This window comes from Aotus nancymaae, unplaced genomic scaffold (genome assembly GCF_030222135.1).
Source record: "Aotus nancymaae isolate 86718 unplaced genomic scaffold, 86718_ANA_hifiasm-v0.15.2.pri h1tg000015l_0, whole genome shotgun sequence".
NCBI lineage: Eukaryota > Metazoa > Chordata > Mammalia > Primates > Aotidae > Aotus > Aotus nancymaae.
In genome coordinates, this window is record NW_026988426.1 from 9457477 (window position 1) to 9478325 (window position 20849).

Below are 20849 nucleotides of genomic sequence, written 5' to 3' on the forward strand. Positions count from 1 at the left end.
TAATATAATGGCCAATGTGTTTAAAAAGGATTTTGCAAAAACTCAGCAATATTGCTTAAAGGGAGTTTTTTGTATCAACCCTTTGAAATGTAGTGAACATAGCATTAAATTGTGACCCAGTGCAGATATTTCTGAAATAATGTGTAAGAAAATAATACGGTAGGCTGGTTACCATAGAAACTCCCACCTCCCGCCCGACCAAGGTGTGTCCTGGCCTTCTCTGTGACCCTTTTCCTTGTGCCCTCTCTTCGGAGCCTTCTTGTGCCCTTGGGTGAAGCTAAGTGACTCATCGTGAAATGGAGGCTGAGCCCACACTGATAGGTAGAATGTCTTTTGCTGTCTCAGTCCCATTGAGCAAACTGAGGTACAGTATAGTGTAAGGAGCAGGTACAGAGTGAAACCCTGTCCCATTCTGGAGTGTTTATGTGTCTTTGGGCAAGTCGTTTTCCCTCTTTGGGATTTGCTTTCTCCCCTGCAAAATACAGACAGAGTTGGATTATCAGGGTTTGCAAACTTTTTCTAGTTTATAAAAAATAGTAAATATGCCGAGCTTCAAACATTCTCTTTTGTAACAACTCAACTCTGCCATTAAAGTTTGAAAACACCCATAAACAGCATACAAAGGAATGGATGTACCTGTATTCTGATGTAACTTGATTTACAAAAACAAACAATAGCTGGATTGGATCCATAGGCCATAGTTGATATAAATATAAACATAGTTGATATTGATTTAAAGACAAAGCCATGCAATAAAAATAGAATGCAAGCCACAGATGTAAGCCATATATGTGATTTTAAATTTCTAGGAGCCACATTTTTAACAGGCTTTTAAAAGTAAAATTGATTATAAGAACATTTTATTAACTCAATATATACAAAATATTGTCAATTCAACATGTAAGCAATATGAAAAAAAATGTATCCATGAGATATCTAGGTCTGTGAAATCCAGACTGTCTTTTAGATATCAGAGCATCTGAATTGAACTCATCACATTTTAAGAGCTCAGTATCCACATGTGACTGGAGTTACCATCCTGGACAGCACAATTCTAAGAGGTTCTGTTTTTATTTTCTGAGACAGAGTCTTGTTCTGTCTTCTAGGCTGGAGTGCAGTGGCATGATCTCGGCTCACTGCAACCTCCGCCTCCTGGGTTCAAGCTATTCTCCTGCCTCAGCTTTCCCAAGTAGCTGAGACTACAGATTCCCACCACCATGCCAGGCTAATTTTTTCTGTTTTTAGTAGAGACAGGGTTTTGCCATGTTGGCCAGGCTGCTCTCAAACTCCTGACCTCAGGTGATCTGCCTGCCTTGGCCTCCCAAAATACTGGGATTATAGGCGTGAAACACCACTCCCGGCCCTAAGAGGTTCTTTCTTCTCTACACCTACTCCTTAGATTCTGCCAGAAAACACATAGCAGCATGCTATTGTTCTGTTTCCTCATCCCTGATAATTTAGCATATAAGTCTGTAAAAGATGTGATAATGAATGTCAGGAGGTCGATGCAGCTACTGAGTGACTTATTGCTATCTTCACTGCAATTTGTAAATAGCTGATAATGTCCTCGTGCAGAGCTTCAAAAAATGCCTCCTCCCCCCAGCACTCTCCTAATGGGAGATAAGTGTGAACATTTACTCTAGTGGTGAAGGGAAGTGGGAGTGCTTGTAAAAGCCATTCTAAATAAAATACTTATCTGACATCTCATGTTTTACTTTAATGTGTATTCAATTTTGCTTTAATCTGGTTTAATCTTTTATTTGAATTTCTTATCAGTTAATATATTCAAACTCCCTGTCCTACAAACACTCCCTTCATCACCTGTCCTTCTCACCACAAATTGGTGAGCAAAATTCATGCCCCAAAAAGATACATCACAGTTACCATCGTACCCTTGGAAATGAGTTTACATAACAAGGTGTTAAATTAGAAGTGTCAACTGAGGACCAAGACACAATAGGTATTAAATGCTAAAGTGAGTTGTGGCAGACCGAAAGGCAGACGTTTCCTTTGCGAATCATTCATCCATAGCGAGGGTATAAAAGGATTGGGAGAGAGGATTCATGGAGATGATTTCTTTGGATAGGGCTGTGCCGTGAGTCTCATCCTCACTTCCATTTCACTATAGCCTGGTGACAGGAGCTGTCCAAGGCAGCTGGGGGTTTGACAGTTGCACAGAGACTGAAATCTGAAGGGCAAGAGATGGGCTGCTTAGAGTCTGTAACCAACTAAGAAGAGGCTGCAGTGTTTGGGTATTCTTGAAATCCCAGAATATTCCAGAGCCATAGAGTTCATGTGGACCAGACACAGGCCATAAGGAGCAGGTGGGCAGGGACAGAGGATAGGGAAAGAACAATGCTGGTCCTCTTTGCTAGTAGAGGGTGCAGCAGATGACAAATATGAGTGAAGGTAGGAGCTTTGACCTTCTGACCATCTTAGGACTAAGTGAGCCTGAACTTCAGGAATTACAGTGATCAGGGTACTTCATATTGTCTGATAGTGACCAGAAAAATACTCCTCCCTCATAAAAGAAACAAAGATAACAGACCATGATTGTGTCATGCACTGGTACAAGACTTCTGGCTTTAAGATGTTACTACATACTCACGAGTAATATATTCACATTAAATGAGAGACAGGTAAGAGAAGAGGAAGATTACCGCCTTCTGGATTAACTCCAAAGATTGGAATTTCAGGGACCACTTGCCAGGCTGGTCCAGGAGCAATGTGGTACACATGATGGTCTTTCCAACTCCTCAAATGATACAAAACTCCCTATGACAATACTGATATCTGTGACGTGTAGATAACACACAGACCTAGTCTAGAAGAAAAATTAGTAATAGTAACACAGATAATCATTTACTGAGGCATCACTACGTGCTATGTACAGTAGTTTTCTTACAAAAACCAAATGATGCCATTTTGTAGAAGGGGAAAGGAGATTCAGAGGGGTTAAACAATTCCTTTTCAATTATAGAAGCAGTAAGTAGCAAAGACAGGATTGGAACACAGTTTTGTTCACTAAAACCGCTACCCTCTGCTGCTTCTCTTGCCCAGCCCAACTGTGGCCTTTGGCCATTTGTTGCCTTTTTCTTTTATGCCCCTGTTCTCTTCTTCCTACATCCTCCTCCCTCTCTTCTAAGTGGTGGGATTCCATTCCCAGCTGAACAGAACCGCTCCTTCCCTCTTACCTGAGATGTACGAAATGAACAAGAACTGCCTAAGACTCAGCCATTTTCAGCCAACTAACTGACTTTAAGATGTTACTACATACTCAGCTCCAGAGAGCGCACCAAGAAGCTTTGCCAAATCCTGCAAAATGCTGGCCAAGCAAAAGAATGAAGATGAGAAGCAAATCCTCACTACTTGATGCAATCAGCTCAGAGTTCTGTTAACATAGGGTTGGGTTGAAGATAAAGAAGGATCTATGGGCTCCAAGCAAACATCATGGTTGTGGTTAATAAAACAAAAACAAAATGCTACCATCTCATTACTGTTTCCACCCCTGCTGACCATCCTGAGATGGCGTCTGTTTGGTGTCCACCTCGTGGAGCAGTTTCCCATTGAAAAATGGATCAGCAACTTGGCCAGATTCTCTTGTGTCCTTTCAGAGCAATGCTGGAGCACATTTTATCCAAACGTCCAGGAGCAGACAGGCAGCAATTGTTAAATGCTCCCAAAATAGCTGCACCCCATTTACATTGTCTACAAAAACATTATCTCTTGCTTTTTCTTTACTCCACTGAGTTATTTTTCTTAGGCTTCCATTATAAAATTGTAAAAATGAGTGTTTAGACAGCCAGCATAATCATCACTTCACCAGGCCTCATGCTAAAGGAGAATGAGATCTGAATGACGTTTTTTGACGAGCAGAATCAGATTTCTTACTTACACAGGACTCTTCCCAGAATGAGATTCTTGACCTGAGAACTCGCCAGAAGAGCATTTTTTTGCCTGTGTCTTCATGTGAACTCTGCCCTTGGATGTACATTTGAAAAAGGATGATAGAAATTCCTCTCTGCAAGGAGCTGATCTGACCCCTGATTAAAATATGTTCAACTCTGAAATTAGTAAAGATCAGGGACAAAAACTGGATGATGGCTTGATTCTAATGCTGGAGTGTCTTGACCAGGAAGGGGCAAGCCCTAGAGCAGGAAGAAACAATAATAAATCATAGTGAAGCAGGAGCAGCTGTGATTTGAAGAGAACTCAAAGAAATTCATCCATAAATTCCTTGATGCTTTAATTTAAAAAAAAAAAAAAAGAGTGTTTATCTAGCACTCAGAAGGAAAAACAAACTGGTTTTTTTTCTCTCTACTCTCTTATATAGTCACTCAGCACAACATTTTTGACACCAGCTTCTCCAGTGGACACCAAGTGGTGTCCTATAATTTAATTTAATTCTAACGCCGTCTAGCTGAAAATAGCATCAGATCCCATGACTTCAGGGTCAATCTCACAAGACTGCCCCCCGCCATCCTCTTCCCTTTTCACATGCCAATTGCAAGCCCTAGGTCATGACCCATGTTTCTGACCAACCAGCTATAAATTAGGGTTTCTAAAACCTCCTCCTTGGGTTCAATTAATTTGCTAGGGTAGCTCACAAAACTCAGGAAAACACTTTAAATTTACCCATTTACTACAAATGATATTTTAAAGAATATAAATAAAGAGAGACATAGGACAAGGCTAGAAGAGTCTCCAAGTGCAGGACCTTCCAGACCCAAGCAGTTGGGGGGTGCCACCCTCTCAGCACATGAATGTCATCTCGTTTACTAACTTAAAAATTTTCTGAATTCATTCTCTTTGGGTTTTTACAGAGGCTTCATTGCATAGGGAGGATTGATTAAATCACTAGCCATTGGCAATCAAGTCAACATTTATCCTCTCTCTCCTTCCCAGAGGTGGTGGGTGGGGTTTAAAGATTCAATCTTCTAACCACTTGGTTGGTTCCCAAGGCAAGTAGCCCCTATACTAAGGCTGCCCAGAAGCCCCCAGCCACTGGTCATTTCACTGGCACACAAAAGAGACTTTTGTCACTCCAGAGAGGCCAAGGGTCTTTCTTAGTATGTGCCAGAAAGCAGGAGCAGAAACCAAATCAATATTTCTTACTATATCGCAATATCACAATCACCTAGAAGATATGACATTGAAAAAAAAAACCAAGATGGATTATAACAAAGGAAACATTTCCTAAGTGTGTAACTAACTATGAGCTGGACTCTGAATAATGGCTTTAAATGTATTGATATATAATCCATCTAATAACCTTATGATATAGACACTAATATTATTCCTATTTGATAAATGAAAATTTTGAAGCTAGAGGTTAAGGAATATTAATTAAGATCACAAACCTATTGAGGGTGAATCCAAAATGGAAATCCTGCTTGTGATATTTACCACCATACAACTCTACTCTAACGGACAGAAGCTTAGGCTTAGGCTTTCATTTATTAATGAAATGAACATACAAATCCAGGTGGAAACTTCAAATAGGACTTTACTTCCAGCAACGTTTTGGATAAATACTCTGAATATTACTGTCTCATAAATACATTGCTTCACAACACACCGCCCCAAGATTTAGCAGCTTAAAGCAATAATGATTTATTATTTGTCATGATTCTATGGATTGGCTGGGCTTAGAGGGGGCAGTTCTTCTGCTCCACTTGTTGTTGTCTGGAATCACTCAGGTGGCTGCATTTACTTGAAGCTCAGGTGAGTCTGAACCCAAATCCAACCGAAATCCATAGATACAGAAGGCAGAATGTATTCAATAAAAAGAAACTCATGTCTAGACATAGTGCAATGATACTGAACACCAATCAAAGACAAAGGAAAGATCTTAAAAGCAGCCAGAGAAAAAATGCATGTTCCTCACATAGATGGATGTTGATTTCTCAGTAAATATCTTCAAAGCATGGAAGTAAATTAACTATCAAGCTAAAATTGTATGCTTATAAAAGCTATCTGTCAAGAGTAAGGACAAAATAAAACACACTTTCAGATAAATGGAGAGTTTACTTTTAGCAGACCCTCATCAAAGATCTATTGTGTTTCAAGGAGAGAAAAATGACCCATTCATAATTGTAGGAAAAAAAAACATTAGAATATGAGAGATAGAAGGAAATTTCCTTAACCAAATGAAGACTGTCTATTAAAAACTGTACTGCAAACTTATTCTTCATGGTGATACAGTAAAGGCATTCTCTTCTGAAAATGAGGCTCTGCATAAGGTGCTGTCATAGATTGTGTTCTATAAGAAGCAGACATCAAGCTAGAGGTTGGGAAACAAAATGCTTACTCAGAAGTTCTCCTGGGATTGATGTATGTGGAAGAAAGAGGAAGGAAGCTGGCTTGGGCAGAGGAAGAAGTTGAGCTAGGACACGGTTCCAATGAGGACTTCAGCCAACCTCATGGAGGGTTCTGGAACTGGCCCTTTAGAATTGTACCCAATTGGGAAATGAAGGCTAGGCCTTTATGTCCTTATGTCAATCAGTCATTGGATGCTGGTTGGTCCCAGAAGAAGGCATATGTTGTGTGAGACAGGTTTTTTCAAGCAAGATGATCCCCAGAAAGGGCTTAAAGCTGAGCGTTGTCTTCAGGTAGCACTCTCAGTAGCTACAGGCATGAATCCTTCATTTCTTATCTAGTCAGTGTATAATGGCAGCCATCACAGATCCCCATCACCACAACTTCTATTCAGTGTTGTCTGGAAGTCAACACTGCCAATGCAATAAGACAAGAAAAATCATAAGAATTATGAGGAGAGTAATGGTGGACCCGACTGCCTCAGTAGCGGCAAACTACCTCAGTAATGGTAGACTGGACTGCCTAGGTAGCAGCAGACTGCCTCAGTAATGGCGGACCAGACTGTCTCAGTAGTGGCGAACTGCCTCAATAATGGCAGACCGGACTGCCTCAGTAGTGAGGAACTGCCTCAGTAATGGCGGTCCGAACTGCCTCGGTAGCGGCAAACTGCCTCAGTAATGGCAGACCAGACTGCCTCAGTAGCAGCAAACTGCCTCAGTAATGGCGGCCCAGGCTGCCTAGGTGGCGGCGGACTGCCTCAGTAGAGGTGGACCAGACTGCCTCAGTAGTGGCAAACTGCCTCAGTAATGGCAGACTGGACTGCCTAGGTAGCAGCGGACTGCCTCAGTAATGGCGGACCAGACTGTCTCAGTAGTGGCGAACTACCTCAATAATGGCAGACCGGGCTGCCTCAGTAGTGAAGAACTGCCTCAGTAATGGCAGACCGGACTGCCTCAGTAGCGGCGAACTGCCTCAGTAGCAGCGAACTGCCTCAGTAATGGTAGACCAGACTGCCTTGGTAGTGGCAGTCTGCCTCGGTAATGGCGGACGACCTTCCCCGCTACAGAGCTGGACCATCCCGGGTCCAGCTGCTTGCTGTGGAACTCTCAAGTCAGAGCATTTCAGATTGCCGGTCTTTGTTGGGGGTGGGACCCGCCTGAGCCAGATCACCAGGCTCCCTGCTTGGCACCCTCTTTTTCAGTTGAATGGGTGACTCTGTCTCCCAGACTTTCCAGGAGCCAGTTGAAACGGACGCCCAGATTTGTGTGAGTTTTTGTGCAGAAACCTGCAGTGCCGGCTGAAACAGCCATGCTGTAAACTTCTGGTGCTTTTTGGCCAGGGGAATCTCCTGGTCTGTGGGTGGTTAAAAACTGCGGAAGAGGCGCGGTATCTGAGCCGGAGTGCTGGAGGGGATGGAAAAGCCCCGGATGGCCTCCACTGGGAAGGGAAGGGTGTCCTCCGGGGATTGTACTTCCCAGGTGAGGCAGCGCTTCACCCTGCCTTGGCTTGCCCTTCCTGGGCTACACCCACTGGGCCACCAGTCCCACTGAGATGCACTTGGTACCTCGTTTGGAAATGCAGCGATAACTCACCCTCTGCACAGCTCTCACTGGGAAGTGCGCTCCAGAGCTGTTCCTATTCAGCCATCTTGCTCCGCTTCCCCTCCCACCTCATTTTTAAATTTTTTGTAGAGATGAAGTCTCACTATATTGCCCAGGCTGGTCTCAAACTTCTGGGCTCAAGCAATAATCTTTTTTTTTCTTTCTTTTTCTTTTCTTCTTTTCCCTCCTTCCCTTCCTCCCTTTTTCTCCTTCCTTCCTTTCTTCTGTCTTTCTATATATCTCTCTCTTTCTTTCTTTTATTTTCTTTTTTAAATGGGTCTCACTGTTTCCCAGGCTGGAGTGCAGTGGTGCAATCTTGGCTCACTACAACTTCTGCCTCCCAGGCTTGGGTGATCCTCCCACCTCAGCCTCCCAAGTAGCTGGCTGGGATCACAGGCTGGCGCCACCACACATGGCTAATTCTTTTGTGTTTTTTTGTAAAGAGAAGGTTTGGTTATGTTGCCCAGGCTGGTCTCAAACTCCTGGGCTCACGATCCGCCCACCTTGGCCTCCCAAAGTGCCAGGATTATAGGTGTGAGCTACCGTGTCTGGATATCCTTTTACTTCCAAGCTGCCTGTATTGTTATACTTAAAGTGAATTTTTAGCCGGGCACGGTGGCTCACAGTTGTAATCCCAGAGTTCAAGACCAGCCTGGCAACATGGTGAAACCCCATCTCTACTAAAAATACAAAAATTAGGTGGGCGTGGTGGTGCATGCCTATAATCCCAGCTACTTGGGAGGCTGAGGCAGAGATTGCAGTGAGCTGAGATTGCACCACTGCACTCTAGCCTGGGGGATAGAGTGAGACTCTGTCTCCAAAAAAACAAAACAAAAAATAAATAAAGGGAATTTCTTACAGGTAGCATCTAATTGGGTCATGCTTTAAAATCTGCTCTGTTAATTTCTGTCTTTAATTAGCATATTAAGACCATTAACATTAAATATAATTATGGATATGTTAAAAAAAAGAATTATAAGGAAAGAATATCTGCCATTATTCACAGATAATATGATTAGCTAAAAAAAAACACCTCAAAATAATGTATGGAACCATTATTATAATGAATAAAAAGTAATTAAGAAAGTGGCTGAAAATAAGAGTAATATATAAAAATTAATTGCATTTCTAAACACCACCTAAAACAGAATTCCTAAAGAAACTCTTACATACACACCAGGAGACATGTACAAGAATGTTCATTGCTTCAACATTTGTAGTAACAATACTGTAGAAACAGTCTAAATATCTGTTCATGGAGAATAGATAAATTATTGTATGTCCACACATTAAATTGTATGCAGCAGTGAAAATGAATGAACACACAGCACAGATATATCTGAGAAATAGTTTTGGGCAAAAAAGGCAACTTCTTGAAGACTACATAAAGTGTAACTTTTCAAAAAATGAACATGATCAAAAGTACACTCTGAATTATTTAGATAAATATACATGCATAATAAATGTTTTTTAAAATAAAGATCATATAAAGGAAAAATTCAACATAATAGTTGCTGGGATAAAGGAGGAGATTGGAATTGGAAAATAACACATATGTAACCTTAATAGGGAAAGTTCTTACATCAGGTGGTGGGTTCATGGGCATTTGTTTTATAATTATGCTTTATAAGTTATATATATATGTATATAGCAAATGCTCTTTTATATGTATCAATAATTTTGAAATTTTAAAAAATATTTTTAAAGAAAGAAAATCCAGCATCACAAGATATAGTAGATACGTTCTGTTAAGGAAAAACAGTTCAATGAAACTTGCTAAAGCACAATAAGGGAGATTTTATTTAGGACCATCCCAATAGGTATAAGAACCACTGCAATGGGATTTGTCCATGAAGGAGAGAGATCGAGCTCAACTGTGACTACAACATGGGCAAAGGGGAATTTATAGCCAACGAGAAAGGTAGGGACCAGTGGATGGAGAATCAGTGAGAGGTAACATCAGGAGCGACAGGGATTCTGGCTCAACCATTCTAACAGGATTTTTGTTGAAGACAGGCCAGTGTGATCAGACATCACCTAAGGGATGGTGGAAGATAAGGAGCCTAATCAGTACTGAGAGTGATCGGATATGGAGGATAGGGATTTCTTGCTAAACTGATTTAGCAGGGTGTTTGCTAAAACTGGATTTTACAAGGAAGTGCACAGTGGGTTTAGAAGGTTCAGGAGGCTGACTAATGTTTGGTCAACAAAGAACCTTTGCCAGAACTACAGTGGAAGGACTAGAAAAGGCTTCGTGGAAAAGGTGGATGAGACTCTGGCCTTGAACTACAAATAGGATTTGAAGAACAATTATGTTAATCTGAGAGCCAAGAGAACCCCAGGGAGGTCAGGGTCCTCCCTGCTTCCTAACCTGGTAGATGATGATGCAGTACTTAAAGCTTTCTTGGGCAAAAGTGCAAACTTTTAGAAAATGGGAAGAAAAACAACTCTCGCTTCTGTCTGTGATGGCTGTGGGGTCTTTGTGAAGGGTTGGCTTGCGACACAAAAGCATGGACAATGGAGAGATGGCCCAGGATGACAATATTAACACACTAGACCTGGGCTCCAGTACAAGTACCAGGGAGCATTCTAAACTTCTGTAATTTGACCAGGACAAAGTTTCTAATTGATGTGTAAAGCATGACCATGAGGCTAGTTCTTTGAGAATATTATGATGTTAATGAGTGGATGTCTATTGTCATCTATTTTTCTTCAAGGCACCAGACCTGACTTTTGCTTATAGCACTATTCCCTCAACTTTCGGCCCTTTTGGTTTAGATAGTTTTTTTCCCACTAGCTCCAGGAGTGGGTGGCTGTCCCAGGTCTAGAAAATCAAACCATTTCTTTCTAATTAGCCCTAATGATAGCTCAGGGTAGGGCATTTAATGCAAGCCAAACCAAAAAGACACAATCTTGGGTTTTTACTAAGGCTATAGAAGAGAGGAATTGTTTTTCCTATTGGAGTTGCTGAAGGAATTGGTGCAAAGTCTAGTGCTGATGACAGCCATCTTCCCACCATGAAGGGAGGAACTGAGAACCGAGTAGAAAGCAGAGCCACTAGAGAAGAGGAACAGCTTGCTCATGATGAGTCTTCTGTTAATTACACTGAACAAGACTTAGCTAATGCCTTGGGGTGATTTGAGAAAAGTCCTGCAGTGCTGGATTGAGAGAAGTAGTGTGGCGTGGTGGAAGAAGAAAGAGACGTGACCCACAGATTTTCCTCTTCTACAAACTCACTGCAGGACTCAAAAAATTATTCAATCCCCTAGGCCTAAATTTTCTCATCTATAAAAGATTATTAATAGGTTGTCATAGTTTGTCATGATTAAATGTGTTAACACCATGTTTGACACACAGAAAGTACCCAGTAAATATTATCTTTTATTCCTTCTATTAACATTCTTACCTCCTTTTCCAACCTCTGTAGTTCTGCCTCCACCACAAAAAAGTAGTACTTTATTTCAGAAAAATTGAGAGACAGAGGGAGACAGAGAAGAGATTGAGATCATTGATCTAGTATCCAAGACAAAATAAAAGCAATTTAAGCCTGAAACAAGACAAGAAAAAGTAGTCTCTTGCCAAAGAAAGATGCTAGTAATGACTGCTAACAGATGCCAGCCCTGTTAGGTTTTCCTTGACATTATGAGCCAAGCCTCACTCAAGCCTAATCTGATTGTTCCAACCCCAGAGAACTTGTCTGGAAGTTGGAGAGGATTAACAAAAGATACCTCATAGCTCCTGCAGTTGTGTGAACATCTAATGCTTTTCATGTCTGATGTGTCCAGACACATTCAACGTCACCTGAATCCTGATACATGATGAAGCCGGAGATTTGTGATAACAGTATTACATAGGTGCCCCATTTTTCAAAAAGGGATAGGAATGTCTAGAATACACAAAACACAGAATGCTTGAATGGAGGAGCCCCAGAAATTCTCCATTACCTACCCAAAGTAGGTAACCTGCCCAAAGTCCTTTATCTGTTTTAAATCACAAATCTTTTTTTAATTACTTTTCTCTGCTTGAATCAGGAGGCAATTTGAGCCCAAGTTGTAAATAGATTTCAGCTTACATGCCAATGCCAATCAATCATTGGTGTTTGGAGAAGCACTATATTGAGAAAGATTCCCAGTCTAGCCTCAATAGAAAATAGTGCTATCATCAATAAGCAATACCTGCCATGGACAACATTTAGGATGGGAGGCCTGTCTGCCACGTGTTTGCCAACCTTGAATTCTAGGCCAACAAGGTGGTTATAACAGGGGTGGGGATGGGAAGGTAAAATTTTAGGTTACCTGTACTCTCTGTCCCTCTTCCTAGACAGGCCCTGAATTTCTACTTATCCCACGGTGTATTTTATTTTACGTGGTGAACCTGGTGGTTAGGATGGCTGTGAATCATTGCTCCAGGTTTTTTCCATCCTACATTAAATAAGAAGACAAATTGCAACATGGGTCTTGAGCCAGCCAGATAATAGATTTTGTTTATTTCTCTTCTTATAGGAGATGATCCCCTGGCCAAAGATACCATAGATTCTGGAACACAGAAGAGGCTTCATGCATTATTTAATGAGATCTGATTTCATAGGTGAGGAAACTGAGTCCCCAAGTAGGGAAACAGCTTGTCTGAGGTTATAGAGGGAAGTCTTTCCACAATACCATAGGCATTTGCTTTATTCTACCCCCACATTTATTTTCCCAGTTATGGTAAACCTAGAAAATTTTGGAAAACAAAACTAAATTACTGGCCCTGTGGAATACTGCAGTCTTAGCAGAGAAAAGGCAACATAAATACAAAGTGGCAATGACTAACTTATATTTCAAAGGCAAGTGACAGAAAGTGATAAGAAGACCTTGAAATGGTGGTGGTAGTGTTAGTCTACTAAGGAGCACCTCCACTTTCTAATTACATCAGAAGTCACTCAGAAATCTTTTCCTATGGTCCAGAATGTCACACATCCCTTTATTTGTAATATCTGCTAAAGACAATATATGAATATATTGATTGTCTTGCATTTTGATGATTTGGAAAGTTTTGATGGTTTTGTATTTGTTTTAGGCCTCTATGCTGGGCCAGGTATGTTGCTATGTGTCAGAAAGACAGATATGATAAAGCACAGTCCCGACTTTGCAAAGCTCACATCTAGTTGGAGAGATAAACAGGCACTAATAAAAATAATAATAATAATGTGCGGTACAATATAAATGGAATTATAAATGTGTACATAGGTACAATATCACAAAGTTGAGACTGATTAACTTTGGAAGGGACTAGGAAATTTTTTATGGAAACAACATCGGAAGTAGGCTTAAAGGGGCTGGCTTAAAATGAAGAGAAATTCATTACTAGCTCTTGTACACTTATGTGTTTGATAAACATACGAACTCACCGAAGGCATATCAATCACTGTGTTAGGCACTGAAGATTGGGAGATACATCAGATAGGGTTCCGAACTCTCTGAGCTCCAGACTAGACAAGAGGTGCTTACATAAACAAGCTATTACATTACATTGTGTTCAAAGCAATAGTCATTGGGAGCACCAAGTAAAGACGTAGAAAAGGCTGTGCTTGGGAGAGGACACGGCTGGTCTTTTTTTTTCTGGGTTTGGAATGCTCCTTTTCAGGAAGTATGTATGGATCATCATGACATAATTAGAATATCAAGGGGACAGTGACTGTTTATGAGCAAATCAATAAGCAGATAAAGAACAATGAAAAAACGATTAAAACCCAGCTATCAACCTACATTTAAAAAAAATTTCTATGCATTTACCTTGAGCTAGGCACCATACTAATTTCAAAAGACACAAGAGAGAGAAATACTGAGCAGCCATGAAACCAAGGGGCTAATTATACAGGTGATAGAGTCAGTCTTCCTGGGCTCAAATCCTAGTTTCCCAACCCACTTGCCTGATCTTGGACAAGCTGTTTTCTGTACTTCAGTTTTTTCATTTACAAAAAGCAGATGACAAATAACTGCTAGTTGTAATATTAAAAACATAAAAGAGGCTAAATGTTTAACCTAGTCCGTAGCAAATGCTAAGTACCCAATAAAAATGTTACCAAGAAAGAAAGACAGTAATCATGCTAACAGTCCAAGATCCAAATGATAAGTAGAAATTTGTGGGCCGGGCGCGGTGGCTCACTCCTGTAATCCCAGCACTTTGAGAGGCGGAGGCGGGCGAATCACAAGGTCAAGAGATCAAGACTTTCCTGGCCAACATGGTGAAACCCCATCTCTTAAAAAAAAAAAAAGAAAAAGAAAAAAGAAATTTGTCAGAAAAAGAAAAGGCAATATACAGGTTTTAATCAAAGAAATGACATAATTAGATTAAATTTGAAAAACGTTTTCTTTAAAGAAATTTAAAACATATACAAAAACAGAACATAACATGCTCTAATATTCATACCACTGAGATCCCACAATTACCTAGATTTTGCCACATTTGCTTCATCTGTAACGTTTTTATTTGCTTAAGAATTTTTAAGTGTTATAAATTACAGATACAATTTTACCTTTATATACCTAAGCATGCATATTTTTTAAATATGGGTATTTTCTTACAAAACTCACCCTGCTTTTTTATCTCTGCCATGAAGGAAAATGAGAGGGCATGTCAAGATAGACTCCCATCAGCCTGGGCCCTTAGTAGATAAGATAAATAGTTACTAAGATTTGGGTTATTTTCATTGCAGTATAATCTATTTTGTCTAATATAGATGATATTGTGAACCACCTCTTGCATTACATCACAGGGCACATAATTTCTGGTTGTCCCACTTTCAGTAATGCTAAGATTCATCAGTGCCTTCACTCTTTTCAAGCACTTCCAAAGTATTCTTTAGGATGGATCACATAGTAAGCCATAAAATAAGTTTCAACACATTTTTTAAAATTGAAATCATATAAAATATGTTCTCCAAACACAACAGAATTGAGTTAGAAATCAACAGCAGAAAGAAATATGGAAAATCCACAAATACTTGGAAATAAAGCAACACATTTCTAAACAACCCATGGATCACAGTTGAAACTGCAGAGTAAATCTTAACTGAATGAAAATAAAAACACAACACATCAAAATTTATGGGGTGCAGCTAAAAAAAGTGCTTAGAGGGAAATGTATAGCTCTATATGACTATGTTTTAAAAAAGAAGAAAAATCTAAAATCAATAACCAAGGTTTCCATCTTAGGAATCTAGAAAATGAAGAACAAACTAAATACAAAGTAAGGAGAAGAAAGAAAATAGCAAAGATTAGAATGGAAATCAATGAAATATAAAACAAAAAAGCAAGAAAGTTAATCTTAAGTTGATTTCTTTGAAAAGATCATCAAAATTGACAATCTTTAGTTTGACTAATCAAGAAAAAGAAATCAAAAAGGAAAAGGTGATACCACCAACTCCAGAAGTTAAAAAGGTAAGAAAATAATTTTATACCAATAAATAGATAACTTATATAAAATGAACAAATTCCTAGAAAGACACTGATTACCAAAACTGACACAAGAATAAATAGAAAACCTGAACTGATCCATAACAAGTAAAGAAATTAAACTGGTGACTAAAATATCTTTCCACAAAAAAAAAAAAAGCTCAGGCCTAGATGGCCTTATTGGTGGTTTCTATCAAACATTTAAAGAAATGAGAGCAATCCTCTACAAATTCTTCAAGAAAATTCTAGAAAAAGGATGACTTCTCAACTCATTCTATGAGACCAGTATTATTCTGATGCCAAAGCCGAAAATTACAGAACAATATCCCTCATGAATATAGATATTTTAATTTTATTAATTCCTTCTTTTATCTATGAGCATGAAATTTTATCCATTTGTTTGTGTGATCTCTGATTTCTTTGAGGAGTGTTTTGTAATTCTTGTTGTAGAAATATTTCGCCTCTCTGTTTAGCTGTATTCCTAGGTATTTTATTCTTTTTGTGGCAATTGTGAATGGGATTGCATTCCTGGTTTGACTCTCAGCTTGGCTATTGTTGGCACATATGAATGCTTTTTGTACATTGATTTTGTATCCTGAAACTTTGCTGAAGTTGTTTATCAGCTGAAGGAGCTTTTGGGTTGAGAATATGGGGTTTTCTAGCTATGGAACCATGTCATCTGCAAACAGGGATAGTTTGACCACCTCTCTTTTTATTTGGATACCTTTTATTTCTTTCTCTTACCTGATTTCTCTGGCCAAGACTTCTAATACTATGTTGAATAGGAGTGGTGAGAGAGGACGTCCTTGTCTTTGCTGGTTTTCAAGGGGAATTCTTCCAGCTTTTGCTTATACAGTATGACGTTGGCTGTGGGTCTGTCATAGATGGCTCTTATTATTTTGAGGTATGTTCCTTCAATACCCAGTTGAGAGTTTTTAATATGAAGGAATGTTAAATTTGATTGAAAGCTTTTTCTGCATCTATTGAGATAATCATGTGAGTTTTGTCTTTAATTATGTTTATGTAGTGTATCACATCTATTGATTTGTGTATGCTCTACCAACTTTGCATCCCAAGGATAAAGCCTACTTGATTATGGTGGATTCGCTTTTTGATGTGCTGCTGAATTCTGTTTGAAGGTATTTTGTTGAGGATTTTTGTATCAAGGTTCATTAAAGATATTGGCCTGAAATTTTCTTTTTTAATTGTGTCTCTGCTGCTAGGTTTTGGTATCAGGATGATGTTGGCCTCATAGAATGAGTTGAAGGGGTGTCCCTCCTCCTCCTCAATATTTTGGAATAGTTTCCATAGGAATGGCATCAGCTCTTCTTTGTACATCTGGTAGAATTCAGCTGTGAATCCATCTGGTATGGGTCCTTTTTTGGTTGATAGGCTATTTATTACTGATTCAATTTTAGAGTTCATTATTGGTCTGTTCAAGGAATCAATTTCTTCCTAGTTCAGTCTTGGGAGGTGTATGTGTCCAAGAATTTATCTGTCTCTTCTAGGTTTTCTGGTTTGTGTAAATAGAGGCATTCGTAGTAGTTTCTGTTGGTTGGGTTTATTTCTGTGGGGTCAGTAGTAACATTCCCTTCATCATTTCTAGTTGTGTTTATTTGGGTCTTCCCTCTTTCCTTCCTTAGTCTAGTTAGTGTCCTATTCATCTTATTAATTTTTTTCAAAAAATAAACTCCTGGATTCATTGACCTTTTGAATTATTTTTCTTATCTCAATTTCCTTCAATTTAGCTCTCATTTTTATTTCTTGTCTTCTGCTAGCTTTGCTACCCCCACATATTTTAAGGAAATTGCTGGACATTCTATCATCTGTCTCAGTAAGTTCCAGCACCTTGAAGAGACATTATCCAAATCCCCCTGTCCCTTTCTCAATTTGTGCCAATCTGGTGTTTCATCAAAGTTCATTCCTTATTGAAAGGCTTTGATTCCCTTTAAATATTCAACACAGCTGTGTTTCAGAGAGATATTTAATGCACAGTTTGACTTAGAAATAGAATCCCTCTGTTAGCCAGAAGACAGCAGAGTAGAAGGTCAGATGTAATGGTAACTTCATCCTCAAACCCTCTTTGGATTCCTGACTTCCCCATAAATATACTGAAGTTTGGTTGGCACTAGACAGCCCCTAGTCAAGTGCACCTGTGCATGAGGGCAGAGAAGAGGTGCACCTCATTCTTCTTAGAAAAGCTCTTGACTGATGGCAACCACTCAGCCTTTTGTCCTCAACTTCTTAGAGTCATGGTTCAGAGATAACTTCCTACTCACATCCCCAAACATTTGGATGTTGTGTTACAGCCCTGCATACTTGTTAAGTAAAAGAGCTTTTGTCCCACTCAGAGTCTTTTTGATTACTTGCAGTCTGAAGCTGTTTTGACTTATTTCAATGCCCTTTGTCACTGATATGTGCTTTGTTATATAAGCTGTGCCTACACGAGGGCTGAAGCCCAGTGCTCAGTTGCCAATGATTTCCTTAAGCTCCCTGAGACCTCCATTTCCCCACCTCTAAAACAGGGCTCATTTTCCTACCTACTTCATATCATCAATATGATGATTAAATTAAATATGGTACTTAAAGATGCATAGCACCATGCCTTTAATATGCCGTTATTATTGTACTTACCCATTTATCTCATGTGCACTGGTTCAATCTTCCACATTTATCTCCTATTCTGAGAGACCTTTTTTCTGTTCACTTGGATGATGGTGGTTAAGATGATTATGATTGGGATTATGATGATTATGATTATCTGACTAAGATAAGGTTCTTAATCATCATGAGTCTCAATATTCTCATATGTAAAATAAAATTTTAGCATGCTTTGTGAAAAGAAAAAAGTTGTGTGGATTAAACAAATAGTGTGTATAAAAACAGCCAACACTGAGCCTGACACATTGTAAGTACTCAACAAAGATTTGAGTGATGTAAGAGCCTCGGCTGGGTCACTGGTTTGGGTGGAAGTATTTTTCTGACAAAGTGCAAAGATTCAGGTGTCATGCCTCAGGTGAGTGGAGAGACAGAGTTCTCCTGTGCCATTCCTATTCTTGTTCAATCTAACAAATCTGATGGCAAAGGCTGTCAATAGTAGTTGTCCTCCTTGGGGATTATTCGGACCCAAATCAGTGTCATTTTCAAACATAAAGTTATTTGGGCTAATCTGAATAGTTTAATAAACGCCAGAAATTTCCAGAGTTCTCAGGCACACTAAAATGAGTTTATTGCATTATTGTCAATTCTCTCCGAATTATCAACCATAGTCAACTAATCACGTATCTGGCTCCAGAGCTAGGAAATCAATTCATTTTAGGTAGATTATGAATATAGTTCTAGAACTCAGTAGCCTTTGTGCTACTAAATTCAGCTGAACAGGCCCCCAGGGATGAGGGAGTGGGAAGGAGACAGCACTATAGTGGAAAAAGTGGTTTTAATTTTAACTTTTATTCTGTATTAACCATTTTCCCACACTGCTTTGTAAATCACGGCGAGAAAAGAGAACAAAGTAATAAAAACAAAATATTTTCAAATAAAGCCCCACAGTACAACATAGTAGTAGGTGATGGTGCCCTTGGGGGACTTATTTTTTTTTAAGCCTCATTTGCGTCTGAATTTGAAATTTCAGAAGGCAGAAATAAACCTCAGTTTTGACTTGTTTAAAAAAAAGTAGAAGTTTAGATTGCCTTTGAATCAATGTACAAAACATAGCCCCTAAAGCTCCTTTTTTGTCCGGGACACCATTCTGAGGACCACTTCCATTTCTTAGTAACAATCAAAGAGATTGTTAAGGCTCTTACTCCTTAGATTTGTTTAGGGCTATGATATTAATCTAGCTCTGTGTACAATGGAGTTGCATCATATACACATTTGACTACATGAATTCAGCTTCGTGCATTTGGCAAAAGAGAAGTAGCTAGAGAGGACCAGGAAAGTTCAAGCGAGGCCACCTACCATTTTGCTTGCCCCTGAGCAACTGCTAATTGGTTTCAGGGGTAGTTTTAGCTATATACTCCAACATCAAACCAACCCCAAAAAAGATGTGACTCTCCTGCACGCCAGATGCAGGAGACATGAATGGGAATGGCTGCCCAGATCACAGCAGTTACCTCAGTGGCACCTTCTCTGCTGTCTTCATGGCTGAATAAACCAGAGACATCTGATCCAAGCCAGAACAATCAGATTCTCTCTTAGGAACCTGAAACCCTAAAACCCAAGTGGAAAGATGCAGAGGGGTGTCTCTGCAGCAGAGTCATTTGAGTGGCATTTCCAACAACTCCCAGGGCTGAAATCCCCCAAACTGCTCTGGTTTTGGCTCTTTTCAAATCCTAATTCTTGGGCAACTCTTATAATTCTATGAGCTTTTCTGATATCTTCCAGTAAGTTAGCCAATTTCTTTCTGTGTTTGCTACTAAAAGAACCTTAATTAAAACACCACTTTATCATCCCCTTAAGTTTTGTTTTTAACAAAAACTCAAAGGGCCCAGAGGGTGCCTACCGCACAAACAGCTCTGGATGGCACAAAAGAAAGATGTCAAAGGGCAGAACCAGAGCAGTTCAGTGACATAGGCTGGTATTGCCTGAAGCGGTTTCCGCAAACACTAGTTCAGCACGATGATATCTGATAAAAAGGTCCCGTGGTCAAATAAGTTTGAGAAATGAAGTACATTCTATTCCTCATCTAGAAAGTCATACAAATAAGCCTTTCACATGCAATAAAAGCCTTGCAGTAAAGACATTTAATTTGCTTAAACCAGAATTTCTAAGACATATTTAAAATAGCATCTTTTCTCTATCTCCATCCCCCTACCTGCCCCATTCAGTACCCCAAATCCTGTTAACACACACTTTGAGAAGCATTAATAGAGGGCTATGGAGAGAAATCTCTAGTGAAATGCTGCCTGGGAGTTTTGGATTTTACATTGATAACTCTGGTTAAAAGTTTTGGTCCCTCCATTGCTTCTTAGGTGGTTACTGAGAATTACAAAGGGCTCAGTCCTGTGTTGGAGGCTCTGAGAGCAATCATGCTGTGATTAGAGGAGCGGGAGGACATGACTAGAGTCCTAACTCTGATCCAGAGCTCAAAACTGACTTGCTGTCTTGGGAAAAACCTTGATCTCATTAAGGCACAGTTTTCTCATCAAATGGGGCCATTGCTATCAACCTCACCTCAAGATTGAATAAAACAGATCTAACAGAATAATGAATATGAAGGCACTTTGCAAACTTCAAGACATCCAATAAATACCAGCTATTACAAAGAATAAATAACTTAGAGAATGATGCCAGATATTATGGAGAGAAAGAGCCTGCTAACCACAGGATCTCAGCCTCATCCCTTGTAATTTTGGAATGCAATAAGTACTTTAATATCTGGGCTGGGTGTGGTGGCTCACACCTGTAATCCCAGCACTTTGGGAGGCCGAGGCGGGTGGATCACCAGAGGTCAGGAATTTGAGGCCAGCCTAGCCTGGCCAACATGGTGAAACCC